This window comes from Gorilla gorilla, chromosome 12 (assembly GCF_029281585.2).
Source record: "Gorilla gorilla gorilla isolate KB3781 chromosome 12, NHGRI_mGorGor1-v2.1_pri, whole genome shotgun sequence".
NCBI classification, from domain to species: domain Eukaryota; kingdom Metazoa; phylum Chordata; class Mammalia; order Primates; family Hominidae; genus Gorilla; species Gorilla gorilla.
Window position 1 is genome coordinate 88499652 of NC_073236.2, and position 26063 is coordinate 88525714.

Consider the following 26063-nt stretch of genomic DNA (forward strand, 5'->3'; position numbering starts at 1 on the left):
CTGCAACCCTCTTCCCAGAATGGGTAATAAATCCTCTTATATTTATGCACAGAGAGATATGTATATACAGTTTATTTACTTCCTGTTTTAATTGCTGTCCTAACTAAATACAACACGTGTAATGCAAATGTTTGCCAAACTTTGTATGGGTTGTACTTAACACGTATAACACTGGCATTTTAGCTGAACTGATCGTGACAAAGCCTTCCTGAATAAAAATTACTTTTTTAGAAAGGAAACAGTTCTGTTGCAAAATCAAGTTTTTACTTTTTCTTATGGTTTTATAGCCTAATGAAAAATGAATACATGATGAAATGTATCCCAATTTCCTTCCACTTTTAATTGATCTTCATAGGCTTGAGGGAATTTGTCTTTATATTCATCTCCCAGGGAGAATTTCCACCAAATTATTTGAGTGAGTTATCATCATTCAACTTTGCCTGGCTAAAAGCCCTAAAATAGGGACAAAAATTACATTAAATATCTCATTTTCTATTTTAGGGTGCTGTGAATCAGCAGAAGGTTCAAGCTAACATACTGATTGTAAGCATAATGTAGGCAACGGATAGTGAAGGCCTTTATTATCTTCTGATAAGTTTGTTTTGAGAATCGTTTTTCTCTTATATGCTTATTTTTGTTTCAGTTGTGGAGACCCATGACTTACAACCATAATCTTCCCAACTAAATTTAAAATTATTGCATGTCAAAAAGTATTGGCATTTGACCACTTATTAAATTATTCCTGATAGTCTGACATGATTAAAAGCACAATCATTCTACTCAAATTACAAGAAGTCTGAATCATTTGAGGTTCCTGCCCTCTCCTAATAATACTCTTTCTTCTGATAACAGATTCACTCAACTTGCCCACTATCCCTATGCTCCAGGAAAATAAAATAGAGTACTACCAGGGCTATCCAACAGGGTCCTTCCTGTTCCCTGGCCATAGATGATCAAGGGGAGGCAACTGCCCTGGGCTAGTTGGAAATTCCTTTCCAGGAATTTAGAAGTGAGAAAGAGAAAGACTGTAATTCCATCAGGACTGTTTGTTTGGACTTAGGTGGATGCAAACCTGAGAAGTGAAGGTGGAGAGGAGCTGCTTTATATATGGAAAAATGGAAAAAGCCAGTCTATGGAGAGAAGGAATAGCTGTACAGAGAAGGCAGAGAAGACAGAGCAAGAGCATGAGACCAGGGGACCTTGGCTAGTCTTCCTACAGCTTTCCAGTTCTCAGTTTTACTTACCTAAGAAAAGAGATGATTTTGAAATTTCTTGGATTTTTTTGTATTAAGGTGACATCAACAAGTTTCACAACTTTGTAGCCATCTACAATTATTCTTAAGGCCAAGGTCAGATGGCACATTTTTGTTTAACTTTGAAGTACACAAGAGAGACGTCATAAGTCTAAACCCTTTAACTCTTCTTCCAGGTTTAGGAAACATACTTCAGGCTTATTTTTACTGGTGTTTGTTGCATATGCTACATGGCTTGGTTTCCTAGGTAACAGTGTGTGTAGACTTAGTTGTAAATTTTCTCTTTCCTTGAACTCATACTTAGGGTTGGGGGGGAATTCTAAAAAACATATGAATTTCAGAATCAAATTTTCCTCTTATCCTTCACTACCTCTTGCCACCTGCCTCCTCACACAATCTGTATCTGTCGACTTTTAAGCAGGATTTGCTGCCTTCCAATTTTCCCACAGGCCTTCGGGTGCTTATTTCTAGCTTTATGACACTCCCAGCTTATGCTGCCTAATGAGTCATAGAAATGATTTTTAAATGTATGTATAATGTAAAAGAATAATTATGAACCATTCAAGGAAAAGTCATTGAACACCAAACACTTTGCTAAATGCATTATATGCATTATTTCATTTGCTACATATGACAATAATGGGCATTAAGAATTATTAGCATTTCTTATAGGTAGGGAGGAAACAAGTTTCATGAAGTTAAGTGGCTTAATCAGGGCCCAAAGCTAATACATTAATGAGATAAAGACTTGAATTCATTTCTGTGAATGCCAGACTCATGCCCTGAGTTATTGCCCTAAACCAGGTAACCTAAAGCCATCGTTTTAGGTTTTATCTTTGTATCAAGGCATATGCAAAAGCAGGATGAGAATCAGGCTCCTTCTGTTTAGGGCCACAGGGCATGCATGGTAGAGCTATATACTGATAAATAGGGAGAAATTTGACTCATAGCTTCTGTCATCATGTATTTATGTTTTAAGGGAAGGGAGAGTATTGCATATCTTCTGTCTCACCCATTACATAATGTCTTTCTAGTGGCAAGCTTTCAATAACAAGTTGATTGATTAATACTGGAAACAATGGATGCAGCTTGCACTGCCATTGCCAGGGCAACTGCTCTAAATTGTAATTTCTCCTTTTACCCCCCTAATATATTTTAAAGCCTCTATTAATAATATTTCTCTTTTATTTTTCAAATTTTCTGTATGTAGCCAGAAAGATCCTTGAATGTGCATCTAATAAAAAAAAAAACTAAGTATATGCTAGAAAAGCTGGGATTGCAAATCCTTTCTCAGATATTTCAATTCACAATGATTTTCCCCAATTCCTACCTTTTGTAGCACTTTTTCTGTCATCATGCCACTGATTAACCTTCTGAGAATATTAGGGATAGATGAAATCCTGCCTTGTGTGATTATTTTTGGAGTAGCCACTGAAAGTCAAAAAGATAGCGAAGCTCAGCTAATGATCCATGTCGCATACAACTGAGAATTGCAAAGCAAGAATTAGAAATAAGGCTTTCCAATCCCAACTCTAGTGACAGGTCCACTACATCTCCCATAGCCATTATGGTATTTAATACTTTGGTCATTCTCTATTAGTTATGATTTTGGTTACAAACAAAATAAACCAACATTGGATTATTCAAAGAGGATGAAAACTATTTGAAAGGGATGCCAAATTGAAAAAAAAAAATGGTGGAAAGTTGAAGAGTCAAAATGCAAAAATTGGTGGAAAGTTGACACCCAGAATAACTGCCAAAGTCCTGTCGCCATTCAAGACCACAGCAGAGTTATGGAAACAACCACGGCCACAGGGTCACTGGTGACACTCCTGCCTCCAGACAAGTTACAGTCTTTCCTTTCACTGCATCTGCTACTGCTCCTAGAATGGTTTCCAGACTGGCCCCTGCTTATTTACATAAACCACTCCAGATTCAAAGCCCCAGCAAGGAGTAGCCCAAGGTGAAGTTAGGTCAGAAGCCCAAATAGAGCTACCAAACACCTACCTAGACAACAACAAATATGTCCCTCTCTTCAGTTTTCACTGTGGAAGGTAAAACCCTGTCTGTCTTCCTTGAAATTTTCCCAAATAGAAGGCATTCAGAGATTGTGCAGCTGCAAGTGAGAAATATCCACTAAACATTCTAAAAGTGTTTATTGCATTGTCAAATAAAAAAATGCATTGGGCAAGAGAAACAGTCAAGGAAGACTTTATTCAAGACTATAAAAATAAGGGAAAGAGACTGAACTCAACTTCGCTGAAACAAAAGGCAGGAGAATTTTTAAGCACTGGGATGAGGCAGTTGCAAAGTACTGGAGAAAGTTAGCAGGGAATTTGGTTAGTAAGATGAGGCCTTCGGTGGCCTAATCTCTTTGCTAATTGATGTTTATCAAAGTTAGGCTCCTACCTTCTCACATAGACTGGGAGATGGGGCTCTGTCTTTCCTCTTAATTAATACATTTCAAATGTTGGATCCCAGGTCCTCAAGAAACATATTCCTGTGTTTCAAAACTGGCAAGAAGCTAGAAGAAGATTTACATCTCAAAAGGACAGAGAGACAATTTAGGACTGCAATTTTTCTCAAGTAAATGCTCAGATGCTCTGAGGAAAAGGAGGCCTGGGGCCTTTAGTCAGGAAGAAATCTGTCTAAATTTACCCAAGCCGAGGCCGTCTTGGTCACGGATATGTTCGTGTTTTGATTCTTGAACTATAGAGAGAAACCTTTAGAAGACTTCAGTTTATGCCATTACCATTTTCTAGCCCAAATAGCTTTATCACAATACGTTTTATATGTGGCAGTGGTAAAAAGTGATTAAGTGATTGAATGTACACAATGGAAAGTCACAACAGAAAGTTATTTTATTTTTCTCCTTTCCGCCAACAAAAATTCTTTGACAATACCTTACTCAATGATTTCTCAAATAACCAGAGGATAAAAACAGAAAAGTTTCTAAGACTATGAATATGTAATCAGATTTAATGCATTTCAAATTGAAAGACAGAGTTCCATGACTAGGTTTATTTTTGGTTGTCTACAGTTATTGACAATGAAAATTTGAATTCTTGTCAGCAAATTTATTTCGGGAAATGGTGGAAAATAAAATTCTAATTGCAACTCAATTGGCTGTTGACTCCTTTTGCAGTTTCACTGGAAATATTACTCCCATATTTAAGTTTAGATTTTGTTCACCACTGGTATATTGACAGAACACCCCAAAAACATGTTTCCTCTAACATTGTAAAAGAAGGAAATGTGAACTCTTAAGAAATAGGACTGCTGTATTGGGTAGCAGTAAAAGAAGCAGGGGATAAGCTTGATCTTCAACAAAACTATCCTTTATGTTGCGGAAACTACTCTGGGCTGACCTTATTTTTAATCACTCCACTAAACCACTATAAGAACTCAGAAATAACACAAATACTAAAACCTCCTACATACATATTTGGAAAAGTAGAATCCCTCTTTCTAGTAACCCTCACTGCTACACATACATTTTATTCACTCGGCACCCCATTAACTTTCAGAGCAACAATAACAACAAATTCAGCAGGCTATTGAACTGAAGAACGCCTGGGTAGATGCAACTGAATTATATCAATATATTTCAGATCCAAAAGGAAAGAACATTTTTAGAGTTTTTTTCTGTAACGGTTGAATTACTCCAGGAAGCTAGAGATAGGTGGTGAATAAACTTGATTTAAAATGTGTATGTGTGTGCATGTGTGTATGTGTAAAATCCTGGGCAAAGAAATATAAAGAATCTTCTTTATATGTGTCTGCTTTTTGACTAAGCCAAATTTCTAAAACAATGATGTCCATCCCTCTATCCATTAGCAATTGTGAATACAACAACCTCTATCAAAAATGGCACTCATGAAAACGTCTATAAATAATAATATACTTTAGAACTTGGCCAAAACAAAGCATCTTTTATTATACAAAGATATGGTTGCAGGTCTCCTGGGGACTAGAGAACTCTTTGTGACCGTCATAGAATGTCATGGAAGAAGGGAAGTTTGAAATAATGAGTAAATTCTCTTAGAATTTCTTTTCCTTTTTTTTTTTTTTTTTTTGTCAGCTTTGCAGAGGATTGCTTGGAGGGTAATATTTGAGACTTGGAGTTTATTTTTCTTTGGAAATTATGCAAAAATTGCTGGAGACATAATTGGAATATAAAAATGACAATCATCATTCTCTTTATTGGTAGCATTTGTAGGAACAAAAAGGGTATAATACTTTTCCTCCACATCATAAGGGTCACAGCCAACACTTTTATAACAAAAGACAGGTTAACAAGATAAAAACATAGCTCTTTAATCAAACTTCTACATGACGGAGACTTTAGAATGAAGACCTCAAAGATTCACAGAAAAACTGTCTATTTTTATGTTTGTTTTCGATGAAGAATGGGCAGCTGTGTAGAAATGTGATTGGACAAGAATATAACCTAATGCTAATTGAGTGGGAAAACCCAACAAGGCCTGTGTGTTCAGATTCTTCTTGGCCTCTCTGTGTAGCATTATTTCCTCACATGTACAGAGAGCAGGACACCTCTGGAAGGAGCATCTTATGACCTACAATCAGACAAGGTAAGTCCAAGAACTTATTCTCAGCTCCTACACAGAAAGGCAGAGGAAGGTAAAAGTAGTATTTCTAGATTTTATAGCTGGCTTTGCGGGAAACAGGTCCTAGTTTCTATGATCCACCTTGGGGAAGAAGCATTCTGGTTACTATGACTCATTTCTAGAAAGAATGAGGGGCCAATGACAGGCAGGAAGGAGAAGGTCAGAGAGACCCTAGTCCTGAGGCTGCCTCTGAGGCCTTCCAATGTCCTTTGGTTGAAAGTACTCAGCATGCCAAAGTACATACTTTGGAGCTTTTCTGAGCCCCAACATGTGTGTTAACATTTACTGTGTGTGGGGTTGTTTTAATTTTTTATTTTTTACATGCAATATATGTTTGACCCTTGTTGAAGCACTGAAGTCTGTAGAGTAGGTTTTATCTCCATTTTACAAGATGAGAATATTGATGTCATTAACAAGTAAATGGAAGAGCGCAGCTTGCAATTTAGGTTTTCTGATATCTACTTCAGAGTTAATAAATACACAGAACTTAGCACAATATTTACTGTATGGTAAATGTTCAGTAAAATGCTAGTCATCAGTATTGCTACTAGTCTTTTCATAAATGTTTTACAATGTCCTTTCTTTGAATCAAATCATCCATGAGAAGAAATACAATATACAAGAGCTTTGCCATGGGAAAGCATTTTCACTATTCCTTTTTCATAAAATCCCTTTTATTAAACTACTTTAAAGGAGATTGCTGATTCGTCTTAGGACAACAGGACAATATGTTAGGTATAGCATTGTTTGTTAGTAATCTCTGAATGTACTAGGCTAATGTCCGTGGTTAGCCTAATAAGAAAGTCCCTGATTATTTTCTTCCCATCCAAACCTGTACTCCCACTTTCCCACTAGAACTCCTCTTTTACCACAAGTGTACAGAACATCTGTGAGCCAGGGGTTCTATTGTTATTTAAGATGGCAATCTGCTGCAATTGTCTGCCTTCATTCATAACCAATCCCGGGGGAAATCTCAACCACAATTAGATGACAGAGATGTTAAGCAGAAAGGAATCATTTGCTACGGTGGAACTCAGAGAGGAGAAAAAAAAAATAGATGAACTTGACTGTCAAGGAAGTAATATCCATTCTATAAAACCAAATAATGTCTTATGATCGACAGCTAATTTTTATAGACTCTGAACTATAAAGATTGCAAATTAAACCCCCACCAAGCCAAGAAGCAGATAAAATCTCAACTGGATTAGGCCTATCTGATTCTTTAGGAGCTGCATTCATTAATGAGCCTTCTGGCCTAAAATAAAGGTGATTTTGGTGGTCTTTAGTCACAAAAAGGTTCTTTAAAGGAATATATAATTAACAATCACTAAACACAGTGTGCTAGCCAAGTTCTTTTGAATAGAAATAAATCATTTTAGTGTTGTTTATTTTAATTTTACTTATAAACTTTTAAAATTATTTTTAACTTTAAATATTCTTATATTGTTTTCTTCCTAAGGACTGTCACTGTGGGATTACGAAAGAAACCAAAGAGGTAGTTTGAAGGATAATATATCCTAAAGCCTACATGCAAGAGGTACTCAAAAATATGTAAGTTCAGAAATATTTGTACTGTTATGAAGGTGGTTAATGGATTTTTTTTTATTGTTGGTAGAGGTCACCATGGGTCCTAAAAGACTTCTGTGACTTAAAGAAAAGACCAGCGAGAGAACTAGAAGCAGCAACTCAATTATTCTGTAGTACATCTTCATTTAAAATTAAACTGGTAAGGATGAATGTGAAGGTTAGGAAGTCCTTTTGTCAGAGGCATTTGAACCAGAGCAACTCTATCTTGAATAGGAATGGGCAAAATAAGCCTGAGACCCACTGGGCTGCATTCCCAGATGGTCAGGCATTCTAAGTCACAGGATGAGATAGGAGGTTGGCACAAAATACAGGTCAGAAAGACCTTGCTCATCAAACAGGTGGCAGTAAAGAAGTCAGCCAAAACCCACCAAAACCAAGATGGCAACAAGAGTGTCCTCTGGTCGTCCTCACTGCTACACTCCCACCAACACCATGACAATTTACAAATACCATGGCAACATCAGGAAGTTACCCTATATGGTCTAAAAAGGGGAGACATGAATAATCCACCCCTTTATTAGCATATAATCAAGAAATAACCATAAAAATGGGCAACCAGCAGCCCTCAGGGCTGCTTGGTCTATGGAGGAGCCATTCTTTTATTCCTTTACTTTCCTAAGAAACTTACTTTCACTTTATTCTATGGACTTGCCCTGAATTCTTTCTTGTGTGAGATCCAATAACCCTCTCTTGGGGTCTGGATTGGGACCCCTTTCCTGTAACACTTTCCTATGAACAGAGTAAACCTGTAGCATACTTTATTAGTCATGGTAAAAATTCTGCGACATGATTTTATGCACATGTCAGCAATTTGAGATAATATGAATAGACACAATTTTCTGGGAACATGTGTCAATACAAAACTCTTTGGGTACTTTTCTTCTATTTTTCTGGTTTGCATTGGTTTTTCAATTTATTTCTTGTGTCTATATGATAAACACCGTGCTCAGAATTGATCATAAGTCATACATAGAAAATAGCATCCTTAGATAACCTCAACATCAATTTATTTCTCAAAATTTACATACAAATTGTTCCACAAATATAGCTGCTGTTACACAAGTCATGGATGGAATGTTAATGCCAGCTGAGGTTTCCTAATAATGTGACTTATCACCCTGGAGTCTGTTAATGAAACTTATATGTTCCCATGATTACTTTAACACTCCTTTGAAAGGAAAACATGCATTAAACAATTAATTTCTGCTCTTACCACTCAAAACCCATTTGGAAAAGTACATCACCAATGAATTTAAAGATGCCAATAAATAATTAAATTTTAGCTTGATAGTCTATTGTGACATTTCTATTTTCCTTTTTCATTCACACAGTCATATATCTTATATAAAGAATGTATTCTAGGCCAATACAACTCCTGTATATTAATATATAAAAGAAATTATTTCCAAATGTAACATGTAAATAACATTTTCAGTATGCACCAACAGAAAGCGCATAGTTGCTAAGGAACTTTATACTACTTGTGATGCATTGAATGATTTTATGGTTGAGTAGTGTCATAATTAAGCCCAATGATTTGGGTTCCTGACTCCCTGAATCCTTGCACTGTCATTACTATTGCTCTAATCTCAGTCATGTTACTTAATTTCTCTATGCCCCAGGTTTTTACATCTGTAACATGGGGACTGTATTGGTACCTACCTCACATGAATTTTTGAAGATTAAATGAGGTAATATTTGTGAAGCACTTAGAACAGTCCTTGGAACACAGTAAGTGCTACGTAGGAATTTGCTAAGTGAATAAATAAACTAAGCCTTAATGTAAATAACCATGATCTACAAAAGCAAAGCTGTGCATGTAAGCACGGGGCAATTATCTTATTATATACCAAGCTAACTGAAATTAATAGCTTTAATTGACAAAATGCCCAACATATTATCCATTTATTCTTAAGAGTAGGCAGAAACCTCAATCTTATGGCTACTTCCATATAAAAGATAGCTTCAGAATTTTCTGTTCCTTTTTCCAATAAATTAAAGTCCAATCTCAGTTGTGGGAAGGAATTGCAATTCATGTATTCAAATCCACCTACATATTCCATATTTAAACCCACAGTAAAAGCTACTGAATGGCCACCCAGTCTATGAGTATGGTTGAGAGAGTCACTGTGTCTGCAGGCTGTCTGTCATTCCATCTTTCTGTAGTGTAGACCATGCAAATTGTTTTCCCTCATTTAGCCAAACTACAGTTCTCAATTTCAACACAACTGAATTAAATCAATCCCTTTGCACTTGACACCCTTTCAAATATCTAAACACTGTTTTTCAGGACCCTCCATTCCAAGCCGATTTTTTCTGGACTAAACGGTCTCAGTTTTTCAGTTGTTTTTCAAATAGCATGCTGTTTATATTCAGTATATTTTATTACTAAACTAATAATGTAAGTAGAATATTAGTGCCCTCAAATAGGAAACTACACAAAATAATAAGCATTAAAAAGGAGGGGATAGAAGAATTCTAGTCAAGATGGCATGTGAATTTCTACTGCTATCCTTCTACCCCACACCCATCTTCAAAAGTATAGTAATGACAAATAATACATAAAAAGAGAAAAAATAAAGAAAATATTGGGGTCAAAAACAAATATTTGGTTGTTTTGTACCAAAACTATACCAAAACACAAAGCAGAGACTAGATACGATGCTGTGGGCATGTTGGGCTCTGTATCTGGAATCACACAGTGTTGACCAGAAGAAGATAAGCTCCATGGGGTAACATTCATTTCTAATCACAGAATCAGAAGTAGACTTACCTCTTGAAGTCAAGCATGGTAAGAGAGAAACACTAGAAAAAAAGTCAAAAAATATTTTTTTAAAAAAATTAAAATATACAAACTAAAAAAAAATCTGTTGACTGACTTATTTTGCTCTATCATATTCAAAGTTGTAGATGGAGAGAGGTAGGAGGGAAAAGGACCCTACTTAGTGGCTAGAAAATGAACCAAATGGCTCACTGACTCAATGAATATGTCTATGATATCCCAGACTATTGTTACCGAGAAAACCCAGAAATATCATCAATCTAACTTAGGCCTGGGAGTTCCTAGGGCTAATTAGAGGTTACAAAAACCTGCTCTGTAGGGCAGGGTGAACACAGAAATAGAGACTGGAATTCATCTTCCAATCTAAAAACATGAAGGTCTGCAAACTATAAAATGCATGAACAAATCTTCCACTTAAAAAAATAAGAAATTATGAAACAAAAACAAGCAGGAATGAAACAACAGACTCAAAATGATTAGAATCTTGCAAACGAAAGAGGATATAATTGAAATGACTGAAAGATAAGATAAACTCTAAACACAACAGGACTGAAGAGATAGTAAAAGATACAGAAATAGAAATGGAAAGGAGTAGTAAAGAGACATGGTTTCATAAACAGTAAGTATATTATATATATATATATACACACATACATATATATGTCTGGGTGTGTACACACATGTATATGCATACATATATATTTACATCTAAGTACTTATACATTGATAGATATTTAATTCTCTGGTAAGATGGGCATTTCCCCTACTTTGTCTATGATGCAACCAATGCACAGAAAGTTTACATAACTTTACATATACCTATCTTCTGGTTGTCAAAGAGTTAATAAGCAGACAGAATTTGAAGCCAGTCAATACCATTCCAAAGCTTCTCTCAGGACAAGAAAGGAGGAAAAAGAATGAAAGAAACCAATATTTGAAAAGATAATAGCTCTTAATTTTCCACAACTGAAGGAAGACAATGAACCTCAGATCAAAAGTACACTCTGTGCAGGGAGCAGGATAAATAAACTCAAATCTGTAACTAGACACTTTATAGTGAAACTGCAGAATAGAAAAGCTTGAAGACATCTTAAAAGCTAACAGACACAAAAGAGATTACCTACAAATGAGCAACAATTAGACTGACACAGACTTCTGGAAAACAACAACGGAAGCCAAAGAGAATGGAATGATACCTTCTCAGTGCAGAGTGAAATTAACTGACAATCTGGAGCTTTTACTGAGGTGAACTCTCATTCAAGAGGGAGGGCAAAATAAAGACACATTCAGACTTATAAAGACTTTACGAGCTTGCCAACATTTTGCATACATGTTAGCAAAATCAGAGCAAACTCAAAAGAAAGTCTAAAACACACATTATGAAAATAAAACAGAAATGGACAAATATGAGAAAATAATGGTTTTTAAAAAGATAAAATTAAACTAGCTAATGTTAATAAAATGCATTCTTTGAAAGTTAATTAAAATTGCTAAAATCTCATATTTAGGAAGAGATATATTCTGAATAATTTTATTTTGAGCACCTCACATGCATACAGAGGAGTTAATCACACCGAACAGGTCATGACCATCAATAGCCATTCATCTGGACCATGTTCCTCTCATTTATCTTGTATCATTACTATTTTTCCCCTTCACCTGTAGCTTAAATCCTACTCTCTTCTCCACAACCCTTTCATAGTTATTCAAATGAGTTTTGCATGTCAACTTGGATGTGAATGATGAAATGTAATAATTCACTGGTTAGGTTAACAAAGAAACACAAAAGAAATATAATGCATTGCTTTTAACCCAGCACAGGCATGAAAAGTGGGGTAGAGAAAGGAGTGTGAAACAGCATATTTCAACATGCTAGTACAGAACAGAAGTGGAAGAATAAACACACAAAAGGTGACATTCATAATAGAACACACAAGATAATATTGAAGAAATAATCTCTCAATGGCCGAATAGGAACAGCTCCGGTCTACAGCTCCAAGCGTGAGCGACACAGAAGACAGAAGATTTCTGCATTTCCATCTGATGTACCGGGTTCATCTCACTAGGGAGTGCCAGACTGTGTGTGCAGTGCACTGTGTGCGAGCCGAAGCAGGGCAAGGCATTGCCTCACTCGGGAAGCGGAAGGGTTCAGGGAGTTCCCTTTCCTAGTCAAAGAAAGGGGTGACAGACAGCACCTGGAAAATCGGGTCACTCCCACCCAAATACTGTGCTTTTCCAAAGGGCTTAAAAAACAGCACACCAGGAGATTACATCCCGCACCTGGCTAAGAGGGTCCTACACTCACGGAGTCTCGATGACTGCCAGCACAGCAGTCTGAGATCAAACAGCAAGGAGGCAGCGAGGCTGGGGGAGGGGCGCCTGCCATTGCCCAGGCTTGATTAGGTAAACAAAGCAGCCTGGAAGCTTGAACTGGGTGGAGCCCACCACAGCTCAAGGATGCCTGCCTGCCTCTGTAGGCTCCATCTCTGGGGGCAGGGCACAGAGAAACAAAAAGACAGCAGTAACCTCTGCAGACTTAAATGTCCCTGTCTGACAGCTTTGAAGAGAGTACTGGTTATCCCAGTATGCAGCTGGAGATCTGAGAACGGGCAGACTGCCTCCTCAAGTGGGTCCCTGACCCTCGAGCAGCCTAACTGGGAGGCATCCCCCAGTAGGGGCAGACTGACACTTCACATGGCTGAGTACTACTCTGAGACAAAACTTCCAGGGAACGATCAGGCAGCAGCATTTGCGGATCACCAATATCCGCTGTTCTACAGCCACCGCTGTTCTGCAGCCACCGCTACTGATACCCAGACAAACAGGGTCTGGGGTGGACCTCTAGCAAACTCCAACAGACCTGCAGCTGAGGGTCCTGTCTGTTAGAAGGAAAACTAACAAACAGAAAGGACATCCACACCAAAAACCCATCTGTGCATCACCATCATCAAAGACCAAATGTAGATAAAACCACAAAGATGGGGAAAAAACAGAGCAGAAAAACTGGAAACTCTAAAAAGCAGAGCACCTCTCCTCCTCCAAAGGAACGCAGCTCCTCACCAGCAATGGAAAAAAGCTGGACGGAGAATGACTTTGATGAGTGGAGAGAAGAAGGCTTCAGACAATCAAACTACCCCGAGCTACAGGAGGAAATTCAAACCAACGGCAAAGAAGTTAAAAACTTTGAAAAAAAATTAGATGAATGGATACCTAGAATAACCAATGCAGAGAAGTTCTTAAAGGACTTGATGGAGCTTAAAGCCAAGCCTCGGGAACTAAGTGAAGAATGCAGAAGCCTCAGGAGCCAATGAGATCAACTGGAAGAAAGGGTATCAGTGATAGAAGACGAAATGAATGAAATGAAGCGAGAAGGAAAGTTTAGAGAAAAAAGAATAAAAAGAAATGAACAAAGCCTCCAAGAAATATGGGACTACGTGAAAAGACCAAATCTACGTCTGACTGGTGTACCTGAAAGTGACAGGGAGAATGGAACCAAGCTGGAAAACACTCTGCAGGATATTATCCAGGAGAATTTCCCCAATCTAGCAAGGCAGGCCAACGTTCAGATTCAGGAAATACAGAGAATGCCACAAAGATACTCCTCAGGAAGAGCAACTCCAAGACACATAATTGTCAGATTCACCAAAGTTGAAATGAAGGAAAAAATGTTAAGGGCAGCCAGAGAGAAAGGTCGGGTTACCCACAAAGGGAAGCCCATCAGACTAACAGCGGATCTCTCAGCAGAAACTCTACAAGCCAGAAGAGAGTGGGGGCCAATATTCAACATTCTTAAAGAAAAGAATTTGCAACCCAGAATTTCATATCCAGCCAAACTAAACTTCATAAGTGAAGGAGAAATAAAATCCTTTACAGACAAGCAAATGCTGAGAGATTTTGTCACCACCAGGCCTGCCCTACAAGAGCTCCTGAAGGAAGCACTAAACATGGAAAGGAACAACTGGTACCAGCCGCTGCAAAAACATGCCAAAATGTAAAGACCATCAAGGCTAGGAAGAAACTGCATCAACTAACGAGCAAAATAACCAGCTAACATCATAATGACAGGATCAAATTCACACACAAGAATATTAACTTTAAATGTAAATGGGTTAAATGCTCCAATTAAAAGACACAGACTGGCAAATTGGATAAAGAGTCAAGACCCATCAGTGTTCTGTACTCAGGAGACCCATCTCACATGCAGAGAAACACATAGGCTCAAAATAAAGGGATGGAGGAAGATCCACCAAGCAAATGGAAAACAAAAAAAGGCAGGGGTTGCAATCCTAGTCTCTGATAAAACAGACTTTAAACCAACAAAGATCAAAAGAGACAAAGAAGGCCATTACATAATGGTAAAGGGACAAATTCAACAAGAAGAGCTAACTACACTAAATATATATGCACCCAATACAGGAGCACCCAGATTCATAAAGGAAGTCCTGAGTGACCTACAAAGAGACTTAGACTCCCACACATTAATAATGGGAGACTTTAACACCCCACTGTCAACATTAGACAGATCAACGAGACAGAAAGTTAACAAGGATACCCAGGAATTGAATTCAGCTCTGCACCAAGCAGACCTAATAGACATCTCCAGAACTCTCCACCCCAAATCAACAGAATATACATTTTTCTCAGCACCACACCACACCTATTCCAAAATTGACCACATACTTGGAAGTAAAGCACTCCTCAGCAAATGGAAAAGAAAAGAAATTATAACAAACTGTCTCTCAGACCACAGGGCAATCAAACTAGAACTCAGGATTAAGAAACTCACTCAAAACCGCTCAACTACATGGAAACTGAACAACCTGCTCCTGAATGACTACTGGGTACATAACAAAATGAAGGCAGAAATAAAGATGTTCTTTGAAACCAACGAGAACAAAGACACAACATACCAGAATCTCCGGGACACATTCAAAGTAGTGTGTAAAGGGAAATTTATAGCACTGAATGCCCACAAGAGAAAGCAGGAAAGATCCAAAATTGTCACCCTAACATCACAATTAAAAGAACTAGAAAAGCAAGAGCAAACACATTCAAAAGCTAGCAGAAGGCAAGAAATAACTAACATCAGAGCAGAACTGAAGGAAATAGAGACACAAAAAACCCTTCAAAAAATTAATGAATCCAGGAGCTAGTTTTTTGAAAAGATCAACAAAATTGATAGACCGCTAACAAGAATAATAAAGAAGAAAAGAGAGAAGAATCAAATAGACGCAATAAAAAATGATAAAGGTGATATCACCACCGATCCCACAGAAATACAAACTACCATCAGAGAATACTACAAACACCTCTACGCAAATAAACAGGAAAATCTAGAAGAAATGGATAAATTCCTCGACACATACACTCTCCCAAGACTAAACCAGGAAGAAGTTGAATCTCTGAATAGACCAATAACAGGATCTGAAATTGTGGCAATAATCAATAGCTTAACAACCAAAAAAAGTCCAGGACCAGATGGATTCACAGCCAAATTCTACCAGAGGTACAAGGAGGAGCTGGTACCATTCCTTCTGAAACTATTCCAATCAACAGAAAAAGAGGGAATCCTCCCTAACTCATTTTATGAGGCCAACATCAGCCTGATACCAAAGCCTGGCAGCGACACAACAAAAAAAGAGAATTTTAGACCAATATCCTTGATGAACATTGATGCAAAAATCCTCAATAAAATACTGGCAAACCAAAACCAGCAGCACATCAAAAAGCTTATCCACCATGACCAGTTGGCTTCATCCCTGGGATGCAAGGCTGGTTCAACATATGCAAATCAATAAATGTAATCCAGCATATAAATAGAACCAAAGACAAAAACCACATGATTATCTCAATAGATGCAGAAAAGGCCTTTGACAAAATTCAATAACCCTTCATGCTAAAAATTCTCAATAAATTAGGCATTGATGGGACGTATCTCAAAATAATAAGAGCTATCTATGACAAATCCACAGCCAATATCATACTGAATGGGCAAAAACTGGAAGCATTCCCTTTGAAAACTGGCACAAGACAGGGATGCCCTCTCTCACCACTCCTATTCAACATAGTGTTGGAAGTTCTGGCCAGGGCAATTAGGCAGGAGAAGGAAATAAAGGGTATTCAATTAGGAAAAGAGGAAGTCAAATTGTCCCTGCTTGCAGATGACATGATTGTATGTCTAGAAAACCCCATTGTCTCAGCCCAAAGTCTCCTTAAGCTGATAAGCAACTTCAGCAAAGTCTCAGGATACACAATCAATGTACAAAAATCACAAGCATTCTTATACACCAAAAACAGACAAACAGAGAGCCAAATCATGAGTGAACTCCCATTCACAATTGCTTCAAAGAGAATAAAATACCTAGGAATCCAACTTACAAGGGATGTGAAGGACCTCTTCAAGGAGAACTACAAACCACTGCTCAATGAAATGAAAGAGGATACAAACAAATGGAAGAATATTCCATGCTCATGGGCAAGAAGAATCAATATTGTGAAAATGGCCATACTGCCCAAGGTAATTTATAGATTCAATGCCATCCCCATCAAGCTACCAATGACTTTCTTCACAGCATTGGAAAAAACTACTTTAAAGTTCATATGGAACCAAAAAAGAGCCTGTATCGCCAAGTCAATTCTAAGCCAAAAGAACAAAGCCAGACGCATCACACTATCTGACTTCAAACTATACTACAAGGCTACAGTAACCAAAACAGCATGGTACTGGTACCAAAACAGAGATATAGATCAATGGAACAGAACAGGGCCCTCAGAAATAATGCTGCATATCTACAACCATCTGATCTTTGGCAAACCTCAGAAAACAAGCAATGGGGAAAGGATTCCCTATTTAATAAATGGTGCTGGGAAAACTGGCTAGCCATAAGTAGAAAGCTGAAACTGGATGCCTTCCTTACACCTTATACAAAAATTAATTCAAGATGGATTAAAGACTTAAATGTTAGACCTAAAACCATAAAAACCCTAGGAGAAAACCTAGGCATTACCATTCAGGACATAGGCATGGGCAAGGACTTCATGTCTAATACACCAAAAGCAATGGCAACAAAAGCCAAAATTGACAAATGGGATCTAATTAAATTAAAGAGCTTCTGCACAGCAAAAAAAACTCCCATCAGAGTGAACAGGCAACCTACGAAATGGGAGAAAATTTTCACAACCTACTCGTCTGACAAAGGGCTAATATCCAGAATCTACAATGAACTCAAACAAATTCACAAGAAAAAAACAAACAACCCCATCAAAAAGTGGGCGAAGGATATGAACAGACACTTCTCAAAAGAAGACATTTATGCAGCCAAAACACACATGAAAAAATGCTCATCGTCACTGGCCATCGGAGAAATGCAAATCAAAACCACAATGAGATACCATCTCACACCAGTTAGAATGGTGATCATTAAAAAGTCAGGAAGCAACAGGTGCTGGAGCAGATGTGGTGAAATAGGAACACTTTTACACTGTTGGTGGGACTGTAAACTAGTTCAACCATTGTGGAAGTCAGTGTGGTGATTCCTCAGGGATCTAGAACTAGAAATACCATTTGACCCAGCCATCCCATTACTGGGTATATACCCAAAGGATTATAAATCATGCTGCTATCACACATATGTTTATTGCAGCACTATTCACAATAGCAAAGACTTGGAACCAACCCAAATGTCCAAAGACAGAGTGGATTAAGAAAATGTGGCACATATACACCATGGAATAGTATTCAGCCATAAAAAATGATGAGTTCATGTCATTTGTACGGACATGGATGAAACTGGAAACCATCATTCTCAGCAAACTATCGCAAGGACGAAAAACCAAACACTGCATGTTCTCACTCATAGGTGGGAATTGAACAGTGAGAACACATGGACAAAGGAAGGGGAACATCACACTCCGGGGACTGTTATGGGGTGGGGGAAGGGGGGAGGGATAACATTAGGAGATATAACTAATGCTAAATGACGAGTTAATGGGTGCAGCACACCAACACATGGCACATGTATACATATGTAACAAACCTGCACATTGTGCACATGTACCCTAAAACTTAAAGTATAATAATAATAAAATTTAAAAAAAATCTCTCTTCATATCAATACTTATAAAAGGTGAATGAATGAGATTCACCTATATAATGGCAGATTTTATGTCTTGTCATATCACAGCACACATTTTTTAGTTCTAATTGTATTTTGCTAGATTCATTAAGATTTTTGATATACACAAAATGAGATCATCTATAAATAGGGAGAGTTTTACTTTTTCCTTTCCAATTTGTGTTTTCTTTGTTTTTCTTGCCAAATTGCCTTGTCTAAAACCTCCACTACAATTTTGAAAGGAATCGGTAAAAGCAGACATCCTTGTCTTCTTCCTGATTTTAGGGAGAAATAGTTCAGTATTTCATCATTAAGTATGATTTTAGGTGTGAGGTTTTTGTTTGTTTGTTTTTGTTTTTTGTTTTTTGTTTTTTTTTTTTTTTGAGACGGAGTTTCGATCTTGTTGCCCAGGCTGGAGTGCAATGGTGCAATCTCGGCTCACTGCAACCTTTGACTTCCGAGTTTAAGCAATTCTTATGCTTCCACCTCCTGAGTAGCTGGGATTACAGGCATGCGCCACCACGCCCAGTGAGGTTTTTTTGTATTTTTAGTAGAGTCGGGGTTTTTCCATGTTGGTCAGGCTGGTCTCGAACTCCTGACCTCAGGTGATCCACCCGCCTCAGTCTCCCAAAGTGCTGGGATTACAGGCGTAAGCCACCGTGCCTGGCCAGGTGTGAGTTTTTTATATATGCCATTTATCAGGTTAAAGAAGTTTCCTTCTATTCCTAGTTTTTTGAATATTTTAAATATGAAAGGGTATTGGATTGTACAGGTACTTTTTATGTGTCAACTGAGATGGTTATATGTTTCTGTTAATATTGTGTATTACATTAATTGATTTTCAGAAATTAACCACTCTTGACATCCTGTGATACGCTGTACTCAGTCATGGAGCATAATCATTTTTATATGTTGCTGGATTCATTCCTTAGGATTTTGTTGAGGTTTTTGCATCTGTATTCATATATGATATTGGTTTAAAGTTTTATTTTATTGTAATGTATTTGACTGGCTTTGATATGAGGGTGGTACTGACTTTATAGAATGAATTGGGAAGTATTCCTTTTTCTTCTATTTTTGGGACATGTTTATAAAGAATCGGTATTAATTACTCTTTAAATGAGTTCTGTGTGTCTGCACTGTTAGTGGGAAGTTTTAAATTACTAATTCAACTGCTTTGCTTATTATAGACCTATTCAGATTTTTTTTCTCCTTGAATCAGTTTTCGTAGTTTGCATGTTCTAAGAAATTTGTCAATTTCATCTAATTAATCTGATGACATACCCCTTGCTGTTGGTAGCATTCTTTTATAATCCTTTTTATTTCTATAAGGTTGGTAATTTTTCCCCTTCTGTTTTTGATTTTGTCATTTTGAATATTTTCTGTTACTTTCTGGTCAGATTAGCTAATACTTTGTCAATTTATTTTATCTTTTTAATGAATCTTTTTTTGTTTCATTGATTTTTTGTATTTATATATATTTCTATAATTCCTTAATTTTACTATCATATGTATTATTAACAGTAGTATTATTTCGTTCCTTTTGCTACCTTTAGGTTTAGTTTGCTCTTCTTTTTTCAGTGTCTTATGGTAGAAGGTCAGGTCATTGATTTGAGATGTTCTTAACTTTTTTATATATAGACATTTACCATTTTCAAGTTTCATCTAATCACTCCTTTTGCTGTGCCCTGTAAGTTTTGTTATGTTTTGTTTTTATTTCATTTCATTAATTCTTCTGAAAGTATATTCTAATTCTCTTCGTGATTTTGTCTTTGACCCATTGTTTACTTAGAAGTGTAGTGGTAAATCCTCATTTTTTTAAATTTTCCAAATTTATTTTTATTAATTATTATTTCATTCCATTGTGTTCAAAGAACATGCTTTATGTGATTTCAATTCTTTTTAATTTATTGACGTTTCTTTTGGCCTCTCATATTCTGGAGAATGTTCCATGGACACTTGAGAGGAATGTATATTCTGTTGTTGTTTGGTGATGTGTTCTACAGAGGTTTGTTAGATCTACTTGTTTATAGGGTTGTTCTGGGCTTCTGTGTTCTTGTTGATCTCCTGCCTGGTTGTTCTATCCATTATTGAACGTGCAATTTTGATGTTTTAAGCTATTATTTTTGGTTTTCTATTGTTCCCTTCAATTCTGCCAATTTTTGCTTCATGAATTTAGAAGAATTTTGCTTCTTTTTAGGTGCATATATAGTTATAATTATTATATCTTTCTTTTGGATTAACCCTTTTTCATTTAAAAATGTCCTCCTTTATTTCTGTTTTTTTGTTGTTGTTAAAATCCATTTGTCTAATAAAATATCCACCCCAGCTCTCTTATGTTGGCTGTTACAGAGTTTCCTTTTTTCTATCCTTTTACTTTCTGTTACTTGCTTTCACCCTGAAGAATGAATTCCTATTACAATTTCTTGTAAGTGAGGTTGGCTAGGGAAAAGTTCTCTCACTTGTTAGCCTCCACTAATGCTAGCTGATTGCTCTATAATTTTTGAAAATAAATGTCATTACTTACTCCACAGTCTGATCAAATTAAATTTGATCTCTCTAAATGAGTACTGTTTGAGCATACTTTTTGAGCCTTGTTCTGACCTCAGGAAGATTGTTTATCTGTCTCTTTTCCTGATTCTCTCTGTTAAACCTCTAGTGACCCTATGGTTTTGTTTGCTGCCCAGTGGAAATACCAGCCCCTTCTTAACTGCTTACCATTAAATTTTCCATTGTTTACTACAGTACCCTTAGACTAAATCTACTCCACGTTTGATAAAATCGGTCCCCTTAGTGAGAACTGCGAGCTGTGGAGCTCTCTGCTCTTATGATCTGCCTTCCCCCGGGGAGAACATTCATGTCACTGCTCTTGAGTTGGCGGCAGGGCCAAAGTGACACTGCCAAACTACAAGGGGGCACTGTTTGGGGAAGTAGCCCTTGGCCTTCTCAAGTCGTTTTTCTTGTAAAACTTCTGTTTTATGAGTAAAATGAAGTAGGGCAATTTGAACCCAGTATTATCTGCCGTGCCTTGAGTAGCTGATTGGTATAGCCTGTTGTGATGGTTAATTTTATATGTCAACTTGACTAGGTTAAGGGATGCCCAGATAGCTGGTAAAACATTATTTCTAGGTATGTCTGTGAGAATGTTTTGGAAATGATAAAATATAAAAGAAGGGAAAATTATCTCTCTCTTCTTGAACTGGGACATCCATCTTTTCCTCAAACTTCTGTGCTCCTGGTTCTCAGGCCTTTGGACTCTGGGACTTGGCATTCATTGTTAAGATAATTATGTGATAAATTTTCAATTTTTTAATTGAAATTGTTTAAATTTATTTTTATTTTGGGTCAATACTGGAAAACTACTTTTCCTTCAAAATTATCCGTTTCATATTGTATTTTTTGATGTAGTTGTGTATTTGTGCAAAGTATTCACATTTGGAACTTGCTTTTTAGGTATTGATATTATCAGACAAATACCACATGCATGTCTGTAGGACTTATTTTTAGTACACTCTAACTGCAAAAAGTAGTCATTTTTTTCTAAATCAACTGTTTCAGTAGTTTTTTCCCCTTGTCATGTTCTCTTATAGTTATGTTTTCTCCCTTTTTAATTAATTGGATTAAATAATAATGTACATATTTTGATTTTTTATAAAGAATTCACTTTTTAAATTTTTCACTAGTTCCATGACTTTTCATCCTCGCTCATTGCTTTTATCTTTATTATACCATTACTTTCATTTTCTTTCAATGTAATCTTTCAATATTTCATTGAAATGATTAACATTTTCTTTCATTTTGTATTTTCATTGATCTAAGTAATTGCTGCTATCAATTTTTCTATAATGTCTTTTAAAAATATGATCTTATAGATTCTAGAATGTACTGATTTTTATTATCATTGTTTTTAAAATTATTTTTTAAATTTTGGTTTGCACTTCTTTGACATAGTACTTTATTATTTTTTTTCAATGTAAAAAAAAGTCTTGGGCCAGGTCTTGTGGCTCACTCTTGTAATCCCAGCACTTTGGGAGGCTGAGGCAGGTGGATTGCTTGAGCTCAGGAGTTTGAGACTAGCGTGGGGAACATGGCAAAATCCCATCTCTACCAAAAATTAAAAAAATTAGGCAGGCATGGTGGCATATGCCTGTAGTCCCAGCTACTTGGGGCGCAGAGACGGGAGGATTGCTTGAGCCCAGAGATGAAGGTTGCAGTGAGCTGAGATTACACTACTACACTCCAGTCTGGGTGACACAGCCAGAAACTGTCTCAAAAAAAAAAAAAAGTCTTTTTGTCTATTGTTATTGATGTATAGTTTTCTTGCATTGTGATAAGAGAGAGCTGTTTTTATTTATCTTTACGAAATTCGTTAAGTTTGCCTTTGCAGGCTAATATATGGTCAGTTTTTATGAATGTTTTATACATATTTGAGAATGTGAATTCTCTCTTACAGGTATCATTTTCAATATATAATCATGATATCTACATTTTTACTTACCTTGTTTCATTTTTCTGTATCCTCACATTTTGTCTACTTATCTGTTTTAGATTGAGAATAGTATGCTAAAGACTTCTAGTACTATGTATTTCCATTTGTTTTTTCCTTTTGCCTCCTGTGGTCCTACTTTTAGAAAGAAGCTGCTATGAAATTTTATGCATAGGTACCTCATTTGGTACTTAGGTACCGCATTTTGATTTGTAATAATATTGCCTTGTATAGTAATTTTATTATTTTATTTTTATCAATTTTCAGTAGTTTTGTCTTACCACTGTAAGTGGGGACCAAACAATTACATCATAGTTATGCATTCCTTATAAAATCTATTTTAGTATTTCCCCTATGAAAATTAATAGGTATTTATATATTTCGATGTAATATACATATATTTCCATATGTATTGCATGTAATAGAATATATATTTTTATATGTATCACATGTAATAGAATACATATATTTTTATATGTATCATATATAATAGAATACACATATTTTGATATGTATCATATATTATATATTTTTATATGTATCATATCTAATAGAATACATATTTTGATATGTAACATATAATACATATATTTTGATATATCATATATAATACATATATTTTGATAAGTATCATATATAATACATATATTTTGATAAGTATCATATATAATACATATACTCATATATGTATTATTCAATTTGCAGTTTGAATTATACTCAAAATAATTTCTACAGAAGTATATGTGGTATTTATCTGATAATTTCTATACCTAAAACAAGTTCCAAACATGATTATAATATTAGATATCATTTGTTGAAACTCCTGAATATTTTGCTAATATAGCCAACTAGTCCAACTACCCAGATATACCCAAACTCTGAGTTTATGACATCAAAATGCATTGCAAATATATGTACTCAGAACTCAGCAGACACAGAAACACTGCCAAATTCATTCAGTGCAGAGAATAAAATGAACTCTGATCTCACTCTTTGAAATATGGGCATTCGACTGTAATTACCATCAAAATCATAGTAATGGTCAGATTGACACTTCAAAAGAAATACCTCTAGCTTCTAAAACACTAAGCACAAGCACTTTAAACATAGTGTTTAAATAGAAATCTTGATAGAATAGATTTTCTGCCTTATTTTTCAAAGTTAGTTTTTAAAAATGGCCTTTTTGGAAGAAACAGAGGCATCTCTGACTTTTTAAACAAAAGATGCAGAGGTAAAGAGAATCTGCTTTACTTTCAAAAATTAAAAAAAAAAGTAAAAGCTATCTCAGCAGATGTTCTATTGAACATAGCATCAGGGAAAAAAATGACAAATTTCAAGCTGGAAAAATCGTATATTGATTTAGTGTGTTTGTTTTTATACAACTCAGTTACTTATTTTTAAGTATCAACACCTACATAACATGGCTCGCTAGAATCACAATATGTTTACGAAATGCCGCTAATGATGTTAAGAGAACTTGCCTTAATTATTTAGGTTCATTCATACATGTCATCCATATTAGCAATCAGAATGTCAGAGTGGGCTCATTAAATCTACCACTTATATAATGGCTTGTATTTCTGAGTGTGCATGGTAGACTGCTGTCGAGAATTTTTCAAGATTACACTCAGAATGTTTACTTACAAATAATCACGTTTTCTCATAAAATATCTAAGTCAAGAATGAATTATCTTATTCTATATCTGATTTTAATAACTTTATGTTAAATTATCTTCATTATTACTTACTACCATTTTTTCAAGTCAATATTTTCTCGTTAGGACTAAGTTTAATACCAATGGATTTTCCCCAAATGGTAAGAGTGTAGTCTCTATACATAAAGGTGATAAAGGCCAATGGCTCATCAGGTGATGGTTATAACAGTAACATTTAAAATAACTTCAAATATGGGCTTTAGGATTATAACAAATGGAGGAGAGAATTAGAAGCTAGCAAGTAAGGGGTGGAGAAAAATATTGGATTGAGGAATAAAGATCATAATAAAGGTAAAAACTGATTTCAGCAGAAATAAGGAAATACAATAAGTGAAATATTCAGGTAATCATTCAATAAACATCTAATGAAGCCCTAGAATGTGCCAAGTACCATTCAGTAAAGAAAGGGATAAATATCTCTTCATTTTTTTATCCAACATAAGTTGTTCTTATTATTTTTAATTAGAAACTACTATATGCTTAGAACTATGCTGGACATAGGCACTAGTGATAAAATCATAATTATACCCAGGCATAACTCTTAAACTTAGAGTTACAGTCTGGTCGAGGAGAGACATTAAGCAATCACATAAACAGAGGTAAAAATTACAACAGTGTTAAGAGAGGAAGAAGTATGTTGTGCGCAGTGCGCACACAATAAAACCTCTGGATTCGTCTGGCGTGCGGTGGGGATCAGGGAAGTTCTCTTCAAGAAAATGACAGAAATGAGATCTTAACTTTGGCAAGGGTGGCATAGAGAGTGTTCCAGGTGGAAGAAAGAACGTGTCCGAAGTCCCTACTGCTAGAGAAAGCAGAGCATACAGCACATTTGAGAAACTAAATAAAGGTCCAGAATGGTCAGTGGACAGATTCTAAGGCAAGTCATGGCTTATAGGTCAGAGGGAACAGCTGAAGCGGGGACGTAAACTTCAAGTTAAGGAGTTGGCCTCTACTTGGTGATGTACTGGAACTGATCTCCACTGGCTTTCCAGGGCCAATTGTGCACATCTTTCTCCAATTCAACACTCAGAGATATCACATTGCTAGCTTGAAATTATCCACCACAGGAATAGTTATACTGTGGAAATTTGGCGAATGCTACAAGGGGACAGGTTGGAGTTTTTCATCACCCACCCCCCTCTTTCTGCCCTCCTCCCCTGCCCAGCTGATTGTTAAGCAACTTACCCTCATATCTGATGCGGCAGAGCAAGAGATGAAACACACCATCAGTTAGTAGAGCACAGCACTAACTCCATCTATTTAAGAAAGAAAAACTTGAACCACTTTAAAATGGAGGTGGGGCATGAAAAAAAAATGCTCCAGGTGCAGGTGCAGGGTAGAAAATGGATTGGAATGGAGGAATGGGCTCAGAGAAAACCAACAGAAATATATTAGCATTCCAGCATAAAGATGATGGTATTTGGACAGGGTGATGGGATTAGAAACAGAAGAGATTTTGAACATTGTGTTTTTTCAGGTTGAATCAAGAAAAGTTTCA

At 36.3% G+C, this 26063-nt stretch overlaps 1 long non-coding RNA gene across 1 annotated transcript in view; it reads right to left on the reverse strand.

The window, feature by feature from the left end:
* The window catches only part of LOC134756793 (uncharacterized), a 1394997-nt gene that overhangs the window by 1089105 nt on the left and 279829 nt on the right, over positions 1–26063 (reverse strand). The window contains exon 3 of the long non-coding RNA XR_010129979.1: positions 2584–2684. This is a non-coding gene — a long non-coding RNA (uncharacterized lncRNA). The remainder of the gene's footprint in view (positions 1–2583; positions 2685–26063) is intronic.